We start from the raw sequence: 15915 nt of genomic DNA on the forward strand, positions 1-15915 counted from the left end.
GCCAGTTAGTCATTATATCCTTCCCTTGGGACTTTAAAGTGCTATTAGTCATATGCCACCATGAGTAAGCTAACAGATCTAAGAGATTTCCTTCCTGATCCAAAAGACTCATGTAGGCAAAGGAATGTTAACTTCTACCTGGCAAACAGATTTTCATCAGTCACACTGCTTCTGTGGAGGGAAGTCAGATTTAACCAGTGACCTCACTCCTGGGCTGTGACCTCATCAACCTTTTCTTCCCTCCCATGACTGGGTTTGATGAGACAGTGTTACACTTGGGCTACTCATCAGAGCAAGAGAAGTGTTTTCTGTAGGCTTACTATTTCACTGCTAACTCAAAGAACCGCTGCTGTGCCTTAGAACAAATGTTTGCCCCTGAAGGTTTCAGATCAGAACGACAACTAAACAGTGGTCCTTTTTCTGAAAGTGACTTAGAATGAATGCATTGATGCTAACTCAGGTCCCACCTTCCACCTGTAATCTTCATAACAGGGTTTAGCATTCTCTCAAATACTACTGAGATGCATAAAAAGATTTGAAATATCTTATAATAATTCATACATTGTCATTTCAGTCTGTGAGAAGTCCCATCAGTGAGAGCTGATGAAGAGGAAAAGTTTTATAACAGAACAGGGTAGCTGTGCCTCCTCTGAGTTAGTTCTGGCTTTAGAGACAGACAGTGCCTTAAGGAAGACACAGGCTCTGTGTGCCTTATTTGGCTGATTCAATTGTGGTTCTGGTAGAAGGCGCGTTCCCAGAGCAGCAGTCCCTTCTCTCTGTGGATTTGGCAACAGAAACAGATACTCTCTTTTCCTAGTTCCCGTCTGAGGGGATGCTTTAGAAGGAGGACCCTTAATATGGGAACAACTTGATGGAAAAGATGCATGAAACCCAGATATGCTGTCTTGGGGAAATATAAGGTGAAGTATAGGGTATCACCCCACAAAACCGGTAGCCAGATCACCATGCTTGGCAAATCATAAAACCTGTCTATGTATTGTCTAGACATAAGGCCACTTAGGATTTCCTCAAGAGCAACAGATTAACTCAGACTGTTCCGTCTGTGGTTCTCTCTTTGCCTCTGACTTGGCCACCTCAAGTTATCAAGACAGTGATTAGAGCTCACTGATCGACTCTGTGAGTGGCTCCCCTATCTACTTTCCACCTGTTAAGCAGATGCGGCAATTCTCCTGTCTACTCAGCAGGACTTTGGGATAATTCAGGTTATGGACAAAAGTAACCACTGGCACTTCTTGAATCACATAAATTTCCTGGATCATGTGTGAAAATAATGAAGACAAGCATAAAACATATTTCATGAGCACAACTGGGAACAGAATCCTCCAAGGGCTTGTAATATAGATCACCCTACAGATCTCTAATGTGTGGTGAGTACTGTTTGATAAAAAATTCTGGCTCAGTCCAATTTCATAGCAGCCACTCATGGCTTTTTCTTATGAAGATATTTAATAAAGGGATAGTTACTAGAAAACTCTGTAATAGTAGAGAAAGTTCTTTTATGGAGTGCATTCAGCAACATATAATATGCTTTATGTGTATACATACGTGTGCATTTTGGCTAATATCTGCACTTCATATATGATTTCTTTCTAGTACTCTTATTAGTGATTTTTCTCTGGCGCTATTGAGAACTTTGCTTTGGATTAAGTGTGTGTGTGTGTGTGTGTGTGTGTGTGTGTGTGTGTGTGTGTGTGTTTAAAGGTCCCTACTCAGCTCCCACTGACTAAATGTCATGAACAGAGCAAGATTTGAGGAAATGTTGAAGAAGTTTAAGTAGTGACCATTATATTCTCCCATCTCTCATAAATTAGACAAGTATTCCTGCTAATTAATCTCTCCTGTCCTTACATAGAGGTATGATCTGAAGAGTTCAAGAAGAAATTCCAGTGGATGCTTTGTGATGAATATTTTGTAGGCAGTTCAAGTGTTTCATCTTTTATCTCTCTCTTGCCTCCTTGGTCCCCCTACAAATGAGTGCAAAGTTTCTATTTTCTCTCCTTTCATTGTATATACACCAAAGTGACTTTGGAGTGTCTGGGGTGTGTGGAGCCCTCTGTGATTCTGCAAAAGCTGGTGGTCCCTGGGCCCTCTCAGGTTCAGTAATAAAAATTCCATGCCTGTAAACTCCCCTGTGCTATGGAACTGGGTGGTGACAGATGATGGAGAGCACACTGTTTCTACTTCTTTGGGGTGAAACACATGAGAAACATTTCCTGCCTAAATTTTCAGAAATAAAACAAACAAACAAACAAAAAAACCAGGCTGTATAATAGTAATACTTCTTCTTATCACAGTTAGTTGTTTTCTACAAAAAAGGGAAAATCAGTCATATTAGACTTATTAACCATTTTGCAATTATAAATCATGGTTCTCACATTTATATTTGTCTGTAGATATGAATAGATTGCTTGTTTGAAGCTACTTACTGTTCTTGTAAATGAAGATGCTGACATAAATATCTGTATACACAGGTCTGCTTTTAGGAGAATACCCATACCACATGAAGACTACATTAGTGGAAATTGACTTCTGTGTTAAATGAATCTTTAAAAAGTTCCCCACCCCCTATTCTTCTGAAAGAAAGCAAACAGCTTGGTAATGAACACAGTAGGAGGAAATTAAAGTTGTGCTCAAAGTGTATTCTCAGTGAATTGTTTATTTCCTTACTTAAATTCCTTGTGATATTTAAAATGTAGATGGGAGGGTGGTTACTGCATTCTCCTTGAAATGAACTGGGCTTTTATGGTCTTTCTCTGATTTCTCTGCTCATTATTCCAGTCTTCCCGAGCTTTTCATGGAAATGGAAGAACTGCTCAGAAAACCTCAAGTGAGGGCTCTACAGAGTAGTTGATGTTAGAGACTCCCTGTAGGAAGGAGGGCAGTTGGTGCACTGTTGGGTCTGATGCCTTCAGTGTAGTTAATTTAAGTATGTGTTGAGAGTGGTATCTACTAACATGTCTAAAAGTTTTATCTTTTATCTTTTTTTATAAACATAAAAAAGTTCATTGTAAGCTTCAGGGAGTCTACTTGGATCCACCCCTTGCAGATCAAATGGATTCCAGATAAATATCTCTAAGTGCCTCCACCTGCCTCTATTCATGAGGGTGAGATCCCTCTCTCTTCCCTGGTCTTGAGACTGTCCTTCCCAAACTACTAGGACCATGTGCCTGGAAGTTTCAAATGTATACCCAAGATAAAAATTTCCCCTAAACTCCTTTTCTCTGTCTTCTATTCTTAATATATATTTGTTCCAGTAGATTTATAATCTACTAAAGATTGCAAAGTGTTCCAAACTCACCAGCTTTACATATTATCCCTTGATGGAATTTCCAACCAGCCTGAGCTTCTGCATCCCAGAGGGATCCAAAGCAGCTAGCTTGAGGTGGTCCAGCCTCACAACCTGCTCCAACGTGATCTGCACTGCTCTACCCCAGATGGTCCCATAAAGCCAGGATAGCTAGTGAAACAGCCTGCTCTACTAGCCTTGGCCAACATTCCAGTTTTTTTGGGTTCCCAACAAGAATGCCTCAGAGTCAGTAGGAAGTAGTCACAAAAAAGACTGCATCTCCTCTTATCATTTATTATCAACCAAAAGGCTGGGATGTTAGGTCTCAAAGCAGGGAAAATGGGTAACTGAGGTGTCCATAAATATATCAAAGTGGACCTGATCATCAGGTTCTCCCAGCATCCCTCAGTCCCTACCTGTTACAGGGTATGGCTGGCATATCTTGCCCCCTGCTTTAAACTTCTCAGCCAAGAGACTAGGGGCTGCTCACCCCACTCCCAGTGGCCCTTCCCCATATAACCCAGCCATTTTGATTACCCAGCCCCCTTTTCATGTACTCTCTGTTCTCCTGCTCTTTCCCTCTATTTTCCTCTACTCTCTCCTCTCCTAACATTTCCTGCTCATGGTCATATTCACCCTGGACTCTCCCAGATCGCTGCCTCTGGCTATGTTCTCCCTTTTCTCTACAATAAACCTTCTCGGTACCATACCCATGAACAGTCATGCCTGTAGTGGGTAGCCATTCCAGCCTTGGCCTGGAAGTTCCAATCCCCCATTGAGGCTTCAGTAATGGTTACACCCACAAGGCGGGGCTGAGAGAGGAGGCTGAAGACCCAGGATCAAGAGGAGAGGCTTCTCTTGGTTCCAGGACCCTGGACGCTGGAAGTAGACCTAGCAGAGTTCTCCAGAGAACAGTGCCAGACTGTGCCATACCTTTCCCAGACCCTGCGACCTATCCCTTCATTTGTAAGTTACCCCACAAAATAAACCTCCCTTTTAACTACATGGAATGGCCTTAATAATTCCACCATTATCTGGCACTCACGTGAGGCAAATTCCAAAGGCCTAGGGGGCTCCCACCCTCAGCCTCCTACCCAGCTGGCAGGTACCTAAACCCGCCTGCAAAGTTCCATTTAACCAGGGAACCCCTACACAGTTCCATTCATGAAAAAGGGAGCAGGTAGTCCGGTCTCAGTTCCCTAGCTTAGCCCCCAGACCAGCGAAAACCTCTGTGAGTGAGGCCTTCCCACTCTTCCCTTAGTGCCGGCTCCCTGCCATCTTGGCTCCTTCCCTCAGCTGCTGCCAGACAAGGTCTCCAGTAGGCCCTGCTTTGGAGCTATACCAACGCCTCCTGCTGGCTGAGAAGTGCTACTGCACCCCCCAAAACCATGGAAAGGTAAGCTTCTTTCAAGTAAAAGTACTTGATAATTTTACACCTTAAAACTGACTAACAAATTTTGAGTAGTTCTTGTAATATGGCTGACAACATTACCTCACAAGAATTTGAAAACCTTTTTGCCTATATGATGAATGGCATTTTCCTGGAAATATACAACCTCCCTAAGGCATATCTGGACTGTACCACTTTGACATTCATCGTAATAATTCACACAGTGTTCAAACACTGGTTTAATAATAAGAACAAAGATGAGTCATTATTGGGACTGATACAGACTTTAAAAGATAGCAATGAAGGCTTACAGAAAAAGATTCTCTTTCTGGAATCTCCTAACCCAGATTTACAGGCTTTAAGAGATAGCACTGAAGGCTTACAGAAAAAGATTCTTTCTGTGGAATCTGCTGACCAGGACTTACATAAAAATATTCTGTCTCTGGAATCTGCTAGCCAGAATTTACAAAACAAGGTTGTACCCAAAATTGCTTTTATTGATAATAAATATGAGTATTTAATGGATAGAACACTAACTCTCCAGAGTGAAGTTGTAGCTACTCAGATACTATATAAAGAAGAAAAGTTATCATTAGTTGATAAGATAAGGTCCATGGAATCATGTGTTTCAGAAGAACATAAAAACTTCCATGATTCCATGAGAAATCTGGAATCCCTTACAAGAGAGGAGGTTTACTCCCTGGAACAGACCCTAGGTGCTCATTTATAAGCCCTGGAGGAAACTCTCAATAAACATGACAAGGGACCTAATAAGCAGAAGGGCAAGACCACACAAGTTGTAACATCTCCAAATGGCTCTCATACAATGGCTTATCCTGTTATCATCCATGAGAAGCCAGCAGATGACACACACCTGAGCCATATACGACATATACATTACAACCGATTTCAACAAGGGAGTTTAAAAATATAAAGGAAGCAGTAGTTACATATGGGATACACTCCACATACGTAAAACAGATGTTAAATTTGTGGTCTACCTCACATAGAATCATTCCAGATGACTGGCATCAGTTAATTTCAGCTGTTCTAGAATACAGCCAGCAGTTACAGTAGAAAAGCTAGTTGAGAGAAGAGGCAAGACATTTAGAACAACAAGGTAAACTCAGAGGTTTTGAGATCTCCCAAGATCAAATACTTGGTGAGGAATGCTTCGCTAACAGGAATGTACAAGTCATTTATGATGAGCATACAATATCCTATGACATACAGCAGCTCTAAAATTCCAGAACCTGGAAAAGCAACTGAGGTATACACAAAGATATTTCAGGGAATGCACAAACCCTTCACTGATTTTTTACAAAGGCTGAACACAGCTATAACAAAAACTGTGTCAGATAAAGAATTAAGAAAAATGTTAACTGAGTCCTCAGCATTCAACAATGTTAATGCAGAATGCAAAAGAATACATACACCATTAAAGATCAGATCAGCTCCTTTGGAAGAATGGATTCAGTATACTAATGGTGTTGAGTCTCTTAACTACAGTAATGAGGCTTGGATAGGAGAGACAAACCTCAGAGGTGAAAGAAGGCCCCAAGGTACCAAATGTTTTAAATGTCATATAAGTAAAAAGTGTACATGGGGTAATCCTAGAAGTAATACTACTTCTAGGAATAGCCTAAACAGGAGACCCCATCCACCTCCTGGATTATGTAGAAGATGTGGCAAAAGCTGACATTGGACCAGTGAGTGCAGATCAAAAATAGATATATGAGGCAACCCTTTACTAGTGGGAAATGCCTCAGGGGGCCTGAGGCCCCCAAATCAAATGTGGTAAGGACATTCCCAGCCATTGTGGAAGAAATTCCTCTCCAGGACAACTGAATAAACCAATGCCTAATGCAAAAACCAATACCTGCAATAGATGATAAAACAGCTCTGATAGATGAATCACAGTTTACAAAGAACACAATAAAACAAATATTTTGGCAGACTTCCATTAATGAACAAAAACCAAAGCTTAGAATTTGAATTAATGGCTTGGTTCTGGAGGGCCTGTTAGACACAGGTGCGGATGTGACTATAATTGCACCAAAATCATGGCATCCGAATTGGCCTCTTCGAGAGGTAGATGTTCAACTTTTAGGAATTGGCACCCTATCTCAGATAAAACAGAGTTCGAGATGGGTTGTATGCATATGGCCAGAAGGACAGAAAGGAAGGCTGAAGCCATATGTAGCAAATGTAGCAGTAAATCTATGGGGCCGAGATCTGCTACCACAGTGGAATACACAGATTAAAATTCCTACACTCTAAGGAAAGGAATACAGGCCAATGCATGTTTCTAGGAATAATATCATAACATGCTATAAAAAAAAAAAAAAAAAAAAAAAAACAGTCACCAACCATTCAGGCTGTACACAAACAGAGCACAACTGCTGTTGAACTCTCAGAAGTACCAACTGCCTTACCTTTAAAATGGCTAACTCATAAACCTGTCTGGGTTGGACAGTGGCCTTTGACAAAAGAGAAGCTACAAGCCATAGAACAGCTGGTTCAAGATCAGTTAAATGCTCAACACATTGAAGAATCTACCAGCCCTTGGAATTCTGTATTTGTTATTTAAAACAAGTGTGGTAATTGGAGAATGCTGACAGATCTGAGAGCTATTAATAAAGTAATTCAGCCGATGGGCTCCCTACAGACTGGGATGCCCTTGCCCTCTCTGCTACCCAAAGAATGGCCTATAATAGTTATTGACTTAAAAGACTGTTTCTTTGCCATACCCTTACAAGAAAATGATAGAGAAAAATTTGCCTTCACAGTTCCTTATTATAACAATTCTCAGCCAGTCAAGAGATATCAATGGAAGGTCCTCCCACAGGGAATGTTAAACAGCCCTACCTTATGCCAATACTTTGTGCAAAAACCATTGGAGATAATTCGTGTAAAGTTTCCACAATCCATAATTTATCATTATATGTATGATATCCTATTAGCTGATCCAAAGTTAGACACATTAGAAAGCATGTTTGAAGAAGTAAAAAAAGTTTTGCCTCACTGGTGATTGCAAATTGCTCCTGAAAAAATACAAAGAGGAGATTGTACTAATTACTTAGGATATAAGATAGAGCTACAAAAAATTAGACCCCAAAAGGTACAACTGAGGAGAGATCGATTGAAGACTCTTAATGATTTTCAAAAGTTTTAAGGAAGCATTTCCAACTTATTGGGTATCATTGAGAATACCCAAAGATGGACTACAAAATTTGGCTAATACTCTAGAAGGGGACAAAGAATTAAATAGTCCAAGAGAATTATCAGCCGAAGCTGAGAAGGAATTGGCTCTAGTAGAAAAGACAATTTGAGAAGCACATGTGGATTGTGTGGATCCAGAACTTAAATACATTCTTATCATATTCCCCTCCAGACATTCCCCCACAAGTATTTTGATGCAGAGGGAAGATATTATATTGGAATGATATTCCTACCACATAAACCAAATAAGAAATTAAAGACTTATATAGAAAAGATCTCTGATTTGATTCAAAAAGGTAAATTAAGACTTTGTCAGTTGACAGGAATGGACCCAGCAGAAATTGTAGTACCTTTAACTAATGAGGAAATTTCATCACTGTGGAAAGATAATGAATACTGACAGAGAGCCTGCAGTAACTTTTTGGGAGAGATTAACAACCATTATCCCAAAAGCAAGAGGATAGAATTCATAAAGAAGACTGAATAGGTCCTTCCTCACATTGTACGACACAAGCCAATTTCTGGAGTCCTCACATTCTATACTGATGCAAATAAATCAGGGAAAGCAGGATACAAATCAGGAGACTTAAGTAAAGTAGTACAAAGTCCATACAGCTCTGTACAAAAGGCAGAACTGTATGCCGTTCTTATGGTACTGATGGACTTCACAGAAACCCTCAATATAGTCACTGACTCTCAATATGCAGAGAGAGTTGTTTTACATATAGAAACTGCTGAATTTATTCCTGAAAATGCAGAATTAACTTCATTATTCATACAATTGCAGGAAATCATCAGAAAAAGGGAACATCCTCTCTCTCTCTCTCTCTCTCTCTCTCTATATATATATATATATATATATATATATATATATATATATATATACACACACACAGACACACACATACACACACACACACACACACACATATATATATACACACATATATATCTCACATATCAGATCCCATATAGGTCTGCCAGGACCTCTAGCACAAGGTAATGATGAGATTGATCAGTTACTAGTAGGTAATGGGCTAGAAACCTCAGAATTTCATAAGAAACACCAAGTAAATAGCAAAGGTTTGAAGAAGGATTTGTCCATTACTTGGCAACAAGCTAAGGATATTGTGAAAAAAAAAATGTCCTACTTGTTCCTTCTATAACCAAACTCCATTACCTGCAGGAAGCAATCCAAAAGGTACACAAAGAAATGAAATTGGCAGATGGATGTGTTTCATTTTGCAGAATTTGGAAGATTAAAGTATGTACACCATACCATTGACCCCTATTCAGAATTTCAGTGGGCAACTCCTATGTCTTCTGAAAAGGCTGATTCTGTGATTACACACCTACTAGAAGTTATGGCCATCATGGGAATACCTGTACAAATTAAGACAGACAATGCCCCAGCATATGTCTCCAATAAAATGAGACAGTTCTTTGCTTATTATAATATAAAGCATGTTACAGGTATACCACACAATCCCACAGGCCAAGCAGTCATAGAAAGATCCAATTGAACTTTAAAGGATATGCTAAATAAACAGCAACAGGTAACAATGACTCCTAGAAATAGATTGCATAGTGCTTTATTAACCTTGGATTTTCTCAATGCTGATGAGAAAGGAACAATAGCGGCAGAGAGACACTGGATGACAGATAAAACTCCGGAGCTAAACCAACCAGTTTATTTCAAAGATGTGTTGACCTCAGAATGGAGATCTGGATATGTACTTCATTGGGGAAGCGGTTTTGCTTTTGTTTCTGCAGGAGAAGTAAAGATATGGATACCAACAAAATTAATAAAAACTCAATTCAAATAGGAGAAACCCCTTGATGAGGAGAAGTAAAAGATCATTCACCAATGTGACATCTCTTCAAGTTGTAAGAAAAATTTAACAATCAAAGGTTGGGGTAGGATTCTGTTTTTGTCTTTCCAGGATAATGGAAATACCCATCTTCCAGAAATCATAAGGCCTTAGATATCCGAATGTTGACAGCAGAAAGAAAGAATCTATTGGTACCAATCTACACAGGGTAAAATATCACTGTCTTTCATCTATATCTCTATCAATCTAGAATAGTTGTGGTTCCAATTCAATTATAAACTAAGCTGGCTTTGGAGATGGAATTGGCTCACTCCTTCTCTAAACCCAAGCATATTGATAAAAGAAAAGGTTGAGAGATTCTTCAGTCCCATATCAGAAGAGCCCTCTGGTGTGAGACAGAAGGAAACCAATTATTAGGGACCATTGTCTTCCAGATTCTAATTCTCTCCATGCTTACTCTTGATTTCTTGGAATCCTTTCTTACATGTCATGTCATCTTTGAATACAAACCTTCCATTCTGATAAAAAATAAGTTTTTCCAATAGCAATCTCTGAAGTCTCCAGAAGGAAGATGGGGCCCCCAAAACAACGACAACTCTACCCAGTCTAGAATGATGCCATGGTAATCATCATCATACTACACTTCTTGTCAGAATTTCAGACAATCTTACCCATTACTCTGAGAGTTGCTGCAGAATCTACAGTTAGTCTAACTGAGATTTAACTATCTGAGCTTTCTCACAATACCCAACAGAGATACCATCGCCCCCTAAACAGCAGGAAGCAATTCTAAGAAAACGACGCCCCTTCTCCCTAAGGTTTCATATTTCTCAGGGTTATGGATAATGGTTCTAGGGTTGGGGGTGGAAGAAACTGTTAAACTCAGTACTCTCCTTAAGGAAAGAAAATATGTCTCAAAAAAAAAAGGTAAAAGAAGAAATGGAATGGATATGTATAAGATATTATGGTAGACTATCATATACATTAGTAAACAAATTTATTAAAATAACAGCCTTAGATAATTTGCACTGTTATGAATTCTTATATGTTGATACAATTATAAACTTTTTATATTCCTATTTAAGATAATTTATATATTGATACAAATACAGAACTATGTTTGTTATAATGTACACATATTTTTACTCTTATTTGAAATATTTGTATATTGATACAAATGTAAATTTATATCTGTCATACTGTATGTATGTTCTACTTCTGTTTAAGATATTATGTATACTGATATATATTTAGGATTATTATCATATTGCATATTGCACTATACATTCCTACCTCTGTTAAAGATATTTTGTGTATTGTCACAATTTTAAAGTCATTGTCCTTTTACTATACATTTGCTTACAAACTGTTTGCCTTGTTTACATGAAGCCTTAGTCCTTAGGTTGTTTAGGTAGATAAGACTTATAGATTTATTGTCACCTATGCTTGTCATATCTATAATTATGTTAGTTAGGTTATCCAGTTTTATAAAAATATAGGTCAGATGGACAGGTAATCTTCAAACACTTCATAGACCTAGAGAATATGGCATTTAATTAACTTAGAATTCTGTTGACGTGAGAGACAATTGTTCTTAGCAGCACCAATTTGATCCTGAGAGAATGTTGGGCTTCTAAGACATTTCCATTTGGAAGTTTGTCTTCTTGGCACAAAATGGTCTACTGGGCAAAGAACTGCCCTTGCCTCAAGTGCTGACAGTACTAATGCTGTCCTTTCTGGAGAAGCGGGACACAAGGAAAGTGAACACTGTACTTTGGCAAGACAAGGTAAGATGGTCTTTCAGAATTCCTGCTTCTGAAAATGGTCTGTCAGATACTCTAGGCCATAGCCAGTGTGAATGCACCAACGATGCTGAGAAACATTAGGTGACTGTCCAGGCTGCCAGCTGTCTCTATCTACTCTTGCAAGACTCCTGGAAGTTGCTTGCGTCCTTCTCCCATTTCTCAGGTATTATTATATTCCTTCTCAGGTCTTTGAAGAGGTTGAAGACTAGCAGTTATAGTTACAACTTTATGTGTGTGTGTGTGTGTGTATATATATATATTATCTTAGATAGAATATATTAAGTATTAGACTCAGGTTCTTTAGGATAGGACACCTTGTGGAATGATCTTTATAACATGGCACCTACCCACGCTCTAGACTTTCCTGGATTTTAGTATGTGTTTTTTGCTTGATATTGTTTGAATTTATTGTAATTCCAGCTTATCTAGGTCATTATCCCTCATTACTCCTGGATAATATTTGATAACCATTTCTTTGTATATAGTCTTGTATTAGGTTAGAACCTTCTTATTTAGACAAAAGGGGGAGATGTAGTGGGTAGCCATTCCAGCATTGGCCTGGAAGATCCAACCCCCACTGAGGCTTCCGCAATGGTCACGCCTACAAGGCGGGTCTGAGAGAGGAGGCTGCAGACCCAGGATAGAGAGGAGAGGCTTCTCTTGGTTCTGGGACCCTGGATGCTGGAGGTAGACTGAGCAGAGTTCTCCAGAGAACACTGCCAGACTGCACCATACCTTTCCCAGACCCTGCAACCTATCCCTTCATTTGTAAGTTACCCCACAAAATAAACCTCCCTTTTAACTATGTGGTGTGGCCTTAATAATTTCAACCATTACATGCCCTTCCTTTATTATTTCTTTTTAGGTTTCTGTACTTCTTCAGCAATTACTCTAATTCTTATCATGAGCTTCAAAAATGCATTTCAAAGAAAATAAGGAGAGAGAGACTTCATAGAGATCTTAGAGATGGCAATGAAACATGACAGTATACCATAAGGTGCCTCACAATAAATCAGGATATAGCTCAGCATCCCACACTGTTCCATGTCTCAATCAAGGGTCTCTTGAGAGGCTTAGGAGTCAGACTCCTTTAGTATAAATGGCAGGATTTCGAGAGAATGACATGTGTGGTCCCAGGGACAGATATAACTAAAATGCTCATATGGTGATCATATATTTAACTATACATGGCTTACAAACAATAGTTCCTTATGGAATTCCACAAAGAAAATATTCTTCAGTAACTTTGTCAGTCATATTTGGACATTTCTGAATCTGTTTGCTACCTTTGGAATCCATTTGGAGAAGGGTGCATGACATGATGTTTAATGCTGAAAAGAGAAAATTTCCTTCCCTTCAGAGGATCCTCTCATACCTTTCTCTCCCAGTAGCCACTAGGTAAGTAAGATCCCCAGCCTTTATGACAATGAACTCACCAACCTACTTCTAGTCCTCTGCTGTTAAGGCCCTCAACTCTCCCTTTATTAAAAATAGAATCTTAGCTGGGCAGTGGTGGTGTACACCTTTAACCCCAGTACTTGGGAGGCATAAGCATAGGCAGGCGGATCTTTGTGAGTTTGAGGCCAGCCTGGTCTACAGAGCGAGATCCAGGAAAGTCGCAAAGCTACACAGAGAAACCCTGTCTTGAAAAATCCAAGAAAAAAAAAAAGAATCTTTTTCCATACAATATATCCTGATTACAGTTCCCCTTCCTCCCTGCCCCCATCCTGATCCTTTCCCCTTCTGTCTCTCATTAGAAAAGAACAGGTTTCTAAGAGATACCAACAAAATAAAATAAGATAAAACCAAAACTATCACATCAAAATTGGACAAGGCAACCCAACAGAAGGAAAGGAGCCCTCAGAGAAGGCACACAAAGCAGAGACCCGTTCATGCACACACTAAGGACTCCCACAGAAATACTAAACTGAAAGTTTCTATAGTATATCTGCAGAGAACCTGGTGTGGGACTGTGCAGGCCCCGGGTTTGCTGCTTCAGTCTCTGAGTGCATTTGAGGTTTGCCCAGTCGACTTAGGGGGTGAGGCCTCAATTCTTGGTGGATCCAGGACTTCCCAGGATCTACTCACTGCATTTTCAGTTCTCTTTTCACCCCCTCCACAGTCTTTATTTACCCCACAGTACCTCATTTTCTCCAGTTAATGTTTTTAAGATGGCCTGTATCATAAAGCCAGTGTGTGGTCATTTCATGAGCTCACATTTCCCTCTTTTACCCCTCAACGAAATGGTTAGTAAACTGTTGATGTATGTAGAAGTGAGGGATTGTGGCATTCAAAAAAATGAAAGAAGAGACAAGAGGATACCTAATTTCCCCAAGGACTTCACAAGGTGAGTGGGCAGTGCTCTTGCTTCTTCTAATTTTGGTAAGCATTACATAAATTTTCCTGTTGCTTCAGACTGTTGTCAGTTCTTTCTCGTCTCCAGCTGCTTGCTTTCTCAATATTCTCTACAGCCAAACTAGTCTATGCAAATGGAACTGTGAAGTTCATAAACGGATCTGTGGGGTTGATGTGGCAGGAGAAAGCATGTGACATCTTACCTGAAGGTTAGGAGTGTGCTCTGATTTTGTATAAGAATATGAAGATGAGGCTGTGTGGTAGTTTGAATGAAAATGCCTCCATAGGCTCATAGGGACTTACACTATCAGAAGATGAGGTCTTCTTGGAGTAGGTGTGGCATTGTTGGAGGAGGTGTGTCACTGGGGATGGGCTTTGAGGTCTCAGAAGTTCATGCTAGCCCTAGTGTGTCTCTATGTCTTTCTGCTACCTGCAAATCAGGATGTAGAACTCTCACCTCCTTCTCCAGCACCATGTCTGCCTTTATGCCACCATGCTTCCCACCATGATGATAATGGACTAAATCTCTGAACTGTAAGGCAGCCCCAAGTGGTGCCTCTTCACAGCAGTAGAATGTTGTGGGATATTTGTATTCTGTGTGAAAATGTATTGATGTGACTGGTGTAATAAAAAGCTGAACAGCAAATAGCTAGGCAGGATGTATAGATGGAACTTCTGGGCAGAGAGAGAATGCTGGGAAGAAAGTGGAGCCACCAGCCTGGAAGAGAGGCAATGCCATGTGATAGAATATTGATTACTATAAATGAATTAAGTTATAAGAACTACTTAGAAACAAGTCTAAGCTATAGGCTGAGCTTTTATAGTTAATAGTACAGTTCTGTATCATTATGTGTGGGCTGTCAGCCAACAAGCAACTATGTCTACAATAGAAACCATAACTAAAATAGAAGTTGGTACTAGGGACTGGGATATTGTTGTGATAAGTCTGACCATGGTTTTTGTTTGGAGAATGTGGACTCTGGGTCTGCATTAGAAAAGTTGAAAGCTTTAAGTGAGACTTAATGGGCTATACTAGTAGGAACATGGAAGACAGTGATGCTGGGGGTGATTTGTACTGTGGGGGCCTGGCTTGGGAGGTTTCAGAGGAGAAGAATATTTGTATGTGGCCTAGAGATCGTCCTTGTTTTTTTTTTTTATAGCTAAGAATGTTACTATTTTTCCCACTCCTTGTCTGAAAAGTCTGCCTGAGCATAAATTGAAGAGTTTTAGATTAATGGCATTGGCAGAAAAAATTTAAAAACAGCCTAGTTTTGATTCTGTTGTGTGGTCATTAGTGTTCACTACCACAAAGATCTATAATGAAAAGGAACAAGATGAGCAATGAAAAATATAAAATGTACAGTTCAAGGAAAAAGGGGCCTCCAGAAAATGAAATGGAGCTAATCCTCTAATCAAGGAGATAAACAGAAAGACAGATTAAAGAAAGTCTGATGTTAAATGGAATAAAAGGAGTGGTGACCTCAGGTCAGACCCCACCCAGCTAAGCTTCCAATCTGTGAAAAGAAACTAAAGAAAAGCTAAGGGATAGATGTGGTGGGGCACACCTTCAATCCCTGCACTCTAGTGGCAGAGGCAGGCAGATCTTGAGATTGAGGCCAGCCCGGTTTACAGAGCAAGTTTCAGGACAGCCAAGCTTAGACAGTGAAGGAAACCATTGAAAACAGAAAGCTGGTGAAGATGTTTGAACAAGGGGGGCATTTTCCAGTCCCAGTAAGCAGAAGAACTTAGCAGCTTCAGCCACATGGTTCTGGCTTTAGAGTCAAGGACAGAAGAAAGAGGTTATGGAATCTCCATTCTCTACTAAAGAAAGCTGCTGAGGACAGGCACGTGTCAGGGTGTACCTGCTTGGAGGCCTAGAGAGGCCATTGTGTAAAGCTGTGAAAGTGAAGCCTGGATTGTGTTGAAGATTTCAGAGCCATGAGATACCTGCCAAGGAAAGCTGCTAACTGGAAGTGGAATAATTCTAAGAGAAAGAAGTGTGTT

General features: G+C 39.9%; 1 protein-coding gene across 1 annotated transcript in view; it reads right to left on the bottom strand.

Moving 5' to 3' along the window:
• The window catches only part of Cdh20 (cadherin 20), a 248938-nt gene that overhangs the window by 66364 nt on the left and 166659 nt on the right, over window positions 1-15915 (bottom strand). The gene's annotated exons all lie outside the window — the stretch shown is intronic.

This window comes from Onychomys torridus, chromosome 11 (genome assembly GCF_903995425.1).
Source record: "Onychomys torridus chromosome 11, mOncTor1.1, whole genome shotgun sequence".
Taxonomy (NCBI): Eukaryota; Metazoa; Chordata; class Mammalia; order Rodentia; family Cricetidae; genus Onychomys; species Onychomys torridus.